The following is a 9735-nucleotide window of genomic DNA, read 5'->3' as shown; positions in this document are numbered from 1 at the left end:
AGACTATAGCATCTGAGGTTATAAGAAGATAATTTATCTTATTTATCTTTTTGAGATAAATATTTCTAGGAGCAATGGGAAGAACATGGACTCTGTTTTGGTCTCTATGCCTGGACTCTACCTCTTTTTACTGTTTTCCTCTGTTTTAGTTACTATCTAGACTGATCACATAAAACCTTTTTTCACAGAGGAGGGTTGTTAAAAAAGAGAGAGACCGAAAAATTTATGTTGTCTTACACTTAAAAGGATCTTTTGGGCTTTTCTTTTTACAGCTTCTCTCTTTTTTCCCCATTTGGGGTTCATGTGTGTGTGTGTGTGTGTGCGTGTGTGTGTGAATGTTTTTCATTAGTTATTTTTAAAGGTAATAAAGATGTGTGACAAAGTTATAGCTTCTGCATTTTTTTCTACTTTCACAGTTGTGTTGGTTTCTGATTATTTACCATGAGAAAGTATGATATTTATTTATATTAAATCCAAGGTGATTTCTGAAAATGACTCTAGATTGACACAATTATTGTGAACAGTCTTTCCCTGCCTTTGGTGAGATCTCTTTAAAGCCTTCTGTGTTGGGCTTTCTCATCCTGCAATTCTGAAAAGAATTCTGATTCAAGTCCAGCCAATTCCCTAGGTCCAGATAGGGAGGCTGTAGTAAATTTTGTTTTTCAGGAAGGATGTGAATCAACTTGAGGATGAGAGCCTTTCAGTAAGTTATTTAGGAAACTTGAGGTGTTTGAGAAATACTTGCTTATCATGTTGAGTTTGGCATTTTGGAGGAAAACCATAGCATCTCACAATCGTCCCTTCATCTCTGTAAAGACGTGTGATTCTGAGGTGGGTGACCCGTGGGTCTGACTCAGTGTAGCCAGGCTATTTGTGGACATCTGGAGCTCAAAGTATGTCTAACATCTGCTATACTGATGTTAACATTTTTTGCAACTTTGTCAGCCCAATCGTTATAGTAAATCTTATGCAGCAGGAAAGCTGGCCTTAGCTTGAGCACTTATGGGGCTTTCCATTCTATATTCCTTGTTAGAGACTGCACTTCTGCATCGCAGTCACGTAAGGAGCCTGTGTCTCTTCCCCGAGGTCTAGTGCCTTGAACACTGTGATATTTATATGCAAAAAGTGATGCTAAACCACACAACTCAGACCCTGAAAACACTTAGAATCATGAAATAGCAAAAAGTAATTGGCTTATGAAGCCAGTTTCAGTTTTTCAGAGGAGAACATTTAATTTGCCCTTACTTAGGTTTGAACTGATTGAGAATAAAATCTGCATTTCCTGGAACTTTACCTTTATCTGTAAATATTTTAAGTATTTTCTACTACTGGTACAATACAAACGTAAGGTATCTCCTGGCTTTTTATATAGTTAGCATGATGTTTCTTAGGAACTTTAATTTTCTTCCTTATAAATAATATTTCACTAATGTTTGATTAGGAACTATTCAAACCACAGATGCCATCAGTTTTCCTCTATTGTTTCTATCTTATTTACATACCTTTGAATCCAAGAATTGAAGCATCTTTCCATGCTTTATTGGTTCATTTGGTTTTTTATCTGTTCGACATTATGAAATTGCCTCCTATGCATCATGCGTTGTGAGAGCTGGTGAGACAGAAATAGGGATGGCACATGGATTCTGTTTTTTGAGGAGCTCTCAGTTTGGTGGGAATTGGAATAGATATGTACAAAATTATTATAAGAAACAAGATTTAAACATTGTGGGGAAGGGGCTCCACTCTTTTTGGAGGTGCCAGGGGACATTCAGAAGGAAGACCAGGAACACGGAGCATTCCCATCCCTGGTGTCCAGAGGGCCAGGGTCGAACAGAACTCGTAGGTACTTTTCTATGGCCAGAAGCGGGAGGCCCACTGAGGAGAGGGAGGTGAAGATTGGAGGTGAAGGCCTAGACAGAGATCAGGTTTGGAGGAATCTGTCCTGTGAGTGGTGGACAACCCCCGAGGTGATGGAACAGCAGCGCCAGATGTGCATGAAGAGTGACGAGAAACTTGAAGCAGAAAGAACCGTGGCAGGGGGTATTGTTAAAGTCCGGTCATGAAATAATGAAGGCCTGCCATTTGAGAAAGACAATAGAAATGGAGGGAAGAGATTTGAGAGAAATCAAGGGTTAGAAATCCCAGGTTTTAAGAACTATTTGGATGTGAGGGCTGAGGGCCTCTGGGATAAAGTCCAGGTCTCTGATTTGAATTACTGCATGTAGAATGTATGGAGAGAGCCAAAGGAGGAGCAGGTTGATGGTGGGGCTGGGGAGAGAGATGAGAGATTCAGGGTCCCAAGAGACATCCAGGTGGAGCTGTCCAGGAGGCAGTTGAAAAGCTGAGTCTGGGCATTAGAGAGATCAAATCTAGGTGTATAGATGTGAAAGTCAGCGTTCAAAGGCAGGAGTTATAAGCTGGTTGCCTTAATGATTGCTATAATTCCGCCAGGGTCTCTGCCCATTCTTTCAAAATTAATTGAACTTTAAATTTATGTTATTTAACCAAATCAACACTTTATGCCATTATGGCCTACAATTAGCAGCTTTGTATGTGTTTCAGTAGACCCCACCAGCACATTCACATTATCCATAGTTGTTAAATAGTGGATTTAAATGCAGCCCCACCAAAACTATGTTGGAAGTACATTGTGTTTTGTTTGTTTTGCACTAGAACAATATGAGTACCTTTGAATATATATGCACAAGAAAGAATAAGGAATATTTATTCTCCCTGATGGTAGGGTATAAAATAAATTAATTTTTGAGAGGACAAAGGATAAATGGCCTACAGGAGAAGTCATCTCCTCAAGAGACAACATCTGAGCTCTTTTTCATGTCATTTTATGGTCCCCAGGACACCATTAGCATCGTCAGAGGCCACTTGTATTGACAGCGGTCCAGATCTTTAGATCTCTGTTCTTTCCTCAGTGAAATGTTCTCATATTGCTGAAAATCCAGGAAATGCTTTAATGCATTTTTTTTAAAATCTGAAAAAACCACTTTTTACTTCTTTGTTTTCTCAAATCTTACCAAAAGTTTTGAACATTTCGTTTTTATTTCTGTAGTCTTTACACACAAATCCTTATGGATCCACTTCTTATCTGAGAAGAGTTTCAGGTATGTAGGCAGCAGTGTCCCTCCAGTGTCTGACTCTCAACTTGACTCTGACAAATTATTTAAAGATGCTGATTGTGTTACATGAGGGCCATGACCTTCAGGGTCTTTGCTGATTTGTCCTGTGGTTACCGGTCCTTTTTCAAGGTCAACAGACATGGGGCAGTGCTAAGAGAAGCCATCATATGGTGTGTAACTTGGCTTGAGATAGAATGTTGACCTCTTGTCATTAAAGGGGCCCCGGGGCAGATCACAGCCAAGGCTGATGCCTGAAAGTGTGATGATACCTCTAGGATGTCACAGCAGGAACCTCCATAGCTGTTCAATTAAAGTCAGATGTTCCACAGAGGAAGGGACATGGCGTGCATCCCCATAAACTGAAGGGCATGATCCTTTCACTCTGGAGGAATAGAGAGTCTCACTCAGATGGCCATGTGGTTCTTAATTACAAAAGTTTGTTCTCTGGCAAGACACACAGTATTATTTTCTAGTTTTATAGTAAAATGTTCCTGGGGGATTTCATGTGATTATCCTATCTCTGGGTTATAGAATTGTCTCTAGTATCTCCTGATCCACCCCTTTTGCTGTGCCTCTGCTGTAATTAAATTTTGAGAGAGAAGGGAGAGTGTGAGGGTTTGCCCTTGTTAAAGACAGGTTAATTCTAGACATGGCTTTACATGTTGACATTTCCCAGTTAGCTCACAGCTCATAGTAGAATTCTGTTGAAACTGTGCCATGATATACTGCCAGCAAGTGGGAGTGGTGAAAAATACTAGGAAGGCTAGTGACGGCTAAAATAACACAAAATAGTACTGCTGTCATCACCTGTTTTGACAACACAGACCTTACTAAAAGTGCAAAAAGAAGACCCCTACATATTTGATGGTATTTTAAGGAGGAATAGTTAGCGTGCATTATTCTGATCATTTTTAGGGTAAAAAAGTAGTAAGGTTTTTTTTAAAAAAAGGAAACTAAATCATCTTCTTCTATTAAACAAGCTGGCCACTCGATGATTTCCCTACCCCCGTTATTTATTTTTATTTAAAATACTTTGTCTCTATTATTCCTTGCTGTTTGAAATCAACCTTCAGTTTCTTTCCTTCAGGGAAAAGACAATCATTTAGTCCTTTAAAGTACTTGCTTTGTGTAATAGCCAAATTTTAGGGAAATATAAATTAAAACCACTTGCAGTGATTAAATATGAAGCTAACAAATACTTCCATGCATGCAACATAACCACTTTTTTTCCTGACATGATTATTTGGTGTAAGATACCCTATTTGTAAAATGTTTGCATTTGGCTCATCATAAAAGGTGTTTTCTCTTTTTTTCTCTGAAAAATACCAATTAGCCCTGATTACGTGTTGTCACTCACTTTATGTTCTTTTTCCAATGCAAAGAAAAAATAAACAAAACACAGAAGTTGGTCTTAAATATCAAAGATCAAACAAGATGAAGAAAAAAATGCATTACCCTGTGGACTCTTGGAAATTAAAATATAAAAGTCTCCTGAAATAGCACTGCTTTATGTAATGTTGCTGTGAAGCACAGGCAAAAGCCTGTTTATATTAATCATCCTTGCCTGTAGCTTCCACTGGCAATCAACGGCTGCATTTCAGCTGTAAGAGCTTACCTTACCAATGTTTTCTGTCACTGGGTAGTACTGGAAAATGTTTTTGTAAACCTCGAATATGCCAGATGGAGACTATCCCATCTCCTAAAGCACTGACAAATCATTTATTAATTTTCATTATGGTGATTAAAACCAGTCAGGTATAAGGGAATCTGGAAGCAAATTAAACACGTATTTATTCTAAGCTGGAAGATTTCCTTAAAGTCTTTCTGATTTTTAGAAAGTTTATGTTAATATGTTTGTGTTCACCTTCTACAGATGTCAATGTATTTGGCATTGAGCTTTTAAGGAGAAGATCTGCCTTGGAAAAGTTACTTGTTAAGGGATATCCTTACATAATTGCAGTTGTACCATATTATTATGACTTATTATTACATGACTTAGTATTATTCTGCGTAATCATATATTGTAAAAGCCTAATATTTCTCTGAGTCTTTTTTTTTCTTTTGGTGAGGAGGATTAGCCCTGAGCTAACATCTGTTGCCAATCTTCCCCTTTTTTCCCTTGACAAAGATTAGCCCTGAGCTACCCTCTGTGCCAGTCTTCCTCTACTTTATGTGTGGGTTGCCGCCACAGCATGGCTGATGAGTGATGTAGGTCTGCGCCCGGGATCTGAACCCGCAAACCTGGGCCCTGAAGTGGAGCGTGCTGAACTTCACCACTACACCACAGGGCCAGCCCCTCTTGAAGTCTTTTGATCCTTTTTAGAATACTCCTCAAGTGTTACTTTATCCTGATAATTCAGAATATCCTGATTTATCTGATTCTGAATTACCGTGTCTATCAAAGACATAGCCATGTGGCACTTTCCATTCATGTTTAAATATTTAAATTGGTATTTAAGATCATTAATATTTGCTATGATTAATTTACTCTGATGACAATTAAATGACCCTTAAAAGGTCCTTTTGACAACACGTGATATACCACAGATTAAGAAATCTCTTCGCTCAGACTTCCTAACCCCTGTTTTTCTACCATTAGTGGTAGAAAGGATTGTAAACATCTACTCAAACCACTCATTCTTATCCTTCAAAACTCGATTCAGACATGGCTCCTTCTACCTCTACCGTAAGGTGTTTTTTCTTCCCGAGATATGTTTTGGATTTTAATTATCTAAATAATATAGAGGCTTACACAGTAGCCTTTGTGTTAGGAGTTTCCCTTTTTATATCAGTTTCTGATCCTTAAACCCGTACTGTATAAGTTAAAAGTCTTTTGAAATGAAAACGATAAAGTGACTTCAAAATAATGAAAACTAAAGTTTCATGATTACTGAAAGTTACGTTATTGCTGTTATCTCTCAATAGAACAAACGGATTTCCTCAGCCAGTGGCAGATGGAAGGGCAACCCAGGTGGGTGGCTGCTGAGGAGAGGAAGGAGAATTGTTGCAGGGAGGCCTCCTTCTACATCCAAAGATTCTACAACAACAGAGATTTTTAAAAAATATTTCTTGTTCTCCAAGTCCTCTCAGTTCAGTGCAGGTGGGGAGAGAAGGAGGAGGTGTTTGGTGAATAGAGCATTGAATTCCCTGTGATACATTATATGAGAGAGAAGGTGCGCACATGCCTTGATTGGGATAGTCCAAGTTTGGTCAATTGCCTAAGGAGAGGATTAAGCTAATAATTTAAGCATTGAAGTTAGCCAGGCAGGGGCTTAAAATCTTTGCACACTAACACGTGGGCAAACTTTCTCCCACAGAAAATAATTTTATGCATTAAACAGTAATTTGTGTTTGTGTAGTAATTTAAAAATAATCTATAGATTTATCTTAAATTGCAGACTATATGAATTCAAACTGAAACTAGGAGTAGTCACTTTTGAATACCTTTGTAATGAGACTAGATATTCAGCAATGCTTTCAGTCAGATTCTAGGGCCTTCCTTGTCAGAGGATTTGTCCACTGGGATTTGATTAGCCCCTGTTGCTTACATGGCAGCACCCAGTGCAGCGAATTGTGGGGCAAGAGCTGGGACTCCAAAGTCAGATGGACTTGAGCCTGGACTCAGGCTCTGCCACTTACCAGCTGGGACCTCAGGCATGACTCCTGGTACCTCCCCATTCCCTGCACAACCTTGTGGTTGTGAGGAGCAAGCATGTGTAGACTGCTTAGCATGGTCACTGGCATGAAGTATTTGCTCAATAAATGTTAACTATTTGTTGAATAAGTGAGTGAACATTATTGTTATAAATTCTTAGCGGAGTCAGTGGAATAGATCTAATCCTTTCTACAAATTTGTTCATGTGGTAAAACTGAACTTTCTTGGCAATGGATAGGCAGTTTCTTAGTTTTTAATTCCCAGGATACATTTTGGATTTAAGGGAGAAATTTATAATAATAAGTAATATAGTATAGCACACAAAGAAGGAAAACTTTGTAAATATAGATTTAAAATAGTAAGTAGTTATAATAAGTACACAGTAAATAAATACTCAATAAGTTATATATTTTTTTTATGGTATATGTATATATTTTATGGTTATTTAGGAAGGTAACTTCAGCTCAGGATAACAGACAGGTTAAGAGCATAGACTTTGGAGCCAAATGGATTGGGTTTTGTTTTGTGTTTCTACTGCTGTAAAACAGATCACTTCAAAATTGAGTAGCTTTAAGCAACCACCATTGTTAGCGTCTCTCCCGATTCTGTGGTTGCTTGGACTCACGTGGCAGTTCTTCTGCTGGTCTCGAGTGGAGTCTTTCAGGCAGTTACAGTCATGTGGTGGCTGAGGCTGCAGTGGCCGAGAGGACTCGCTTGCATCAGTGGCAGTTGGTGCAGGCAGTTGGCTGGGACTGGAGGGCCTCAGTTCTCCCCCGTGTGGCCTCTCAATTTGGTTTGGGCTTTTCAGCACATGGCAGTTGGATCCCGAAAAGAAGTGTCCCAGCTGAGCAAACACCAGTGTGCTAGTGGCTTGTCAAACCTCTGCTTGCATAACACATACTAATGTCTCTTTGTTCAAAGCAAGTCACGTGGTCAAACTCGGATGAGGTGAGAGGGCATTCCACCAGAGCAGGAATGCCGAGAGATGTGGTTTATTGGTGACTACCAGAGTAACAGTCTGCAGCAGGATTGGATCCCAGCTCAGCCTTTGAATAGCTGAGTAACCTTGGGCAAGTTCTTTCTCCTCTCTGTGCCTTAATCTTCTCATTAATCAGATAGGGAAAATAGTGGTAGTCTCTTGAGAGTGACGTTCTGAACATTGTTAAGTCAGCAATGAGTTAATGAGTCAACACACATGAAATAAGTGCAACAGTTTCTGGTACGTAAAGGCACTTAATAAAGTAAGCCAGTTTTAGGAGCGATGGTGATGTATGTTTTAGTAAGAGTAATGGTAAAATTATTAGCAGTAGCATTAATAGGAATAATAGAAGAAATATCATCTTAGGAATAGAGTAGAGCTTCCTGGCAACTGCTGATTTAGTTTCACTCGAGCTTTTAAAATCTATGGTATGTTGATTCTTAGAAAAGTATGGGTTGAGTTCAGTTTCCCTTTGATCGCATTAAAAACTAATAAAATTTTCTGTACAGTCCAGAGAATAGAAAATGCACACTGAAAGATGGGGACAATTCATTTAGAAAAGCAAATCAGAATTTACAAAATACAATAGAAGGACCTTTGATTTACAGAATTAATTTAAAGAGCTCTTCCGGGTTCAGTTAAGAGTTTTACAGATCATTAACTACTTGACAGGGCTGTTCAGTGAAGAAATGACTGTAATCCCAAAAGAAGCCACTAATGAATGCTTAGCTCTTGCACGATACTTCTAGGAGAGTACCACAAATGGAGGCTAAGAAATAATATCTTCAGAGACATCTCCTGGGATCAAAAACAGCTACGCAATCCCCCCAGGGAATAACCTCAGAATTATTACTCAGTTCCCATATTGACTTCTAAGTATCTTTCTCATTAATCCCTCTCTCTCCATCCCCACTACCACTTCCCAATTTCAGGCACTAATCTTTTTTTCATCAAGTTAATGTAAAAGCCTCGTAACTGGGCTCAGGAATCCAGCCTCTTTGCACCCTGATTCTGCTGCCAGTGTTCTCTCTCCAAAAACAGAGATCTTCTCACTACCACACCGTATCTCATCTCCCAACACTTTGAAGCCTTCTTTTTTCATACTTGCAAAGTCCAAACTGCTTAACATGATCCTCCAAATCCTCTATACTTTGATACGTAGTAAATGCTTAATAAAAGGTTGTTAAACGAAAGAATGACCCAACACAGGGTCCATCTTAACCTATTTATGCAAAAATGTCTGTTGGGTTCTTGAAATACGAATGATCCATAATGGTCCCTAGACTTACACTTGCATTGCCTGCTAGTTTTTATGAATATTTAAGGTGCAATAAGTAATATCTCAGTTAATTTATTAGCCAGGCTTCCCCAAAGAAGAGCATTTGACAGTGTGATACCCCAAAATACTTGAGAGCAGCACTTCCATTCCTTTACCATGCGTGATCATGAGCTTTATGTAGGAGCAACGGCATCCTCCATTAAGGCTCTGATTTGCATAGTAGAAACTGTTGATAAAGCACAGTAAACTAGAATTCCCCCAATGGTATCATCATTGTTTGTATTTAGCTAGAAGAATTTGTATTATGCTTCTGCTTTTTGTTTAAAATCAATATATTCCCTTGTTTCATGATGTGATTGGTTGCTGGTAGTTTATTTGACAGCTCGTCAGCTGTGGGAAGGGCACTGGCCATTTCTTTGATAATAAATTCAAAGGAGAGAGAAACGCTTGTGAATTGTTTTTTGACGACTGTGTTCTTATTAACTTCTTTTAACATGTGCCTCCCTGATATAGTCTCTGTCACCAGTAAAATGGTTTTTGCATCAGAGTTCACTCTGTTTTAGCTGAAATTGTGTCCTGAACGGAAAAAAACTGAATTTAGAATAATACTTTTCATATGTCAGTGTGTCCTGAAAGTGAAGGTGGGGTGGAAGAGAATCCCAAATACTTGCCTGTTGAGAGAGACCTG

General features: G+C 38.8%; 1 protein-coding gene and 1 long non-coding RNA gene across 4 annotated transcripts in view; one reads left to right on the top strand and one right to left on the bottom strand.

Annotated features, from left to right (window-relative positions):
* Nucleotides 1-7555, bottom strand: part of LOC139084743 (uncharacterized) — a 30771-nt gene extending 23216 nt beyond the window's left edge. For all 3 annotated transcript variants that reach the window (XR_011542426.1, XR_011542428.1, XR_011542427.1), the window contains exons 1-2: nucleotides 7415-7555; nucleotides 1503-1609 (exon numbers count right to left, since the gene is read on the bottom strand). This is a non-coding gene — a long non-coding RNA (uncharacterized lncRNA). The remainder of the gene's footprint in view (nucleotides 1-1502; nucleotides 1610-7414) is intronic.
* SLC25A21 (solute carrier family 25 member 21) overlaps nucleotides 1-9735 on the top strand; it is a 438847-nt gene that overhangs the window by 226477 nt on the left and 202635 nt on the right. The window lies entirely within an intron of this gene.

The sequence above is a fragment of the Equus przewalskii genome, chromosome 1 (assembly GCF_037783145.1).
Source record: "Equus przewalskii isolate Varuska chromosome 1, EquPr2, whole genome shotgun sequence".
NCBI classification, from domain to species: Eukaryota; Metazoa; Chordata; class Mammalia; order Perissodactyla; family Equidae; genus Equus; species Equus przewalskii.
This window is presented reverse-complemented; position numbering and strand designations above follow the sequence as displayed.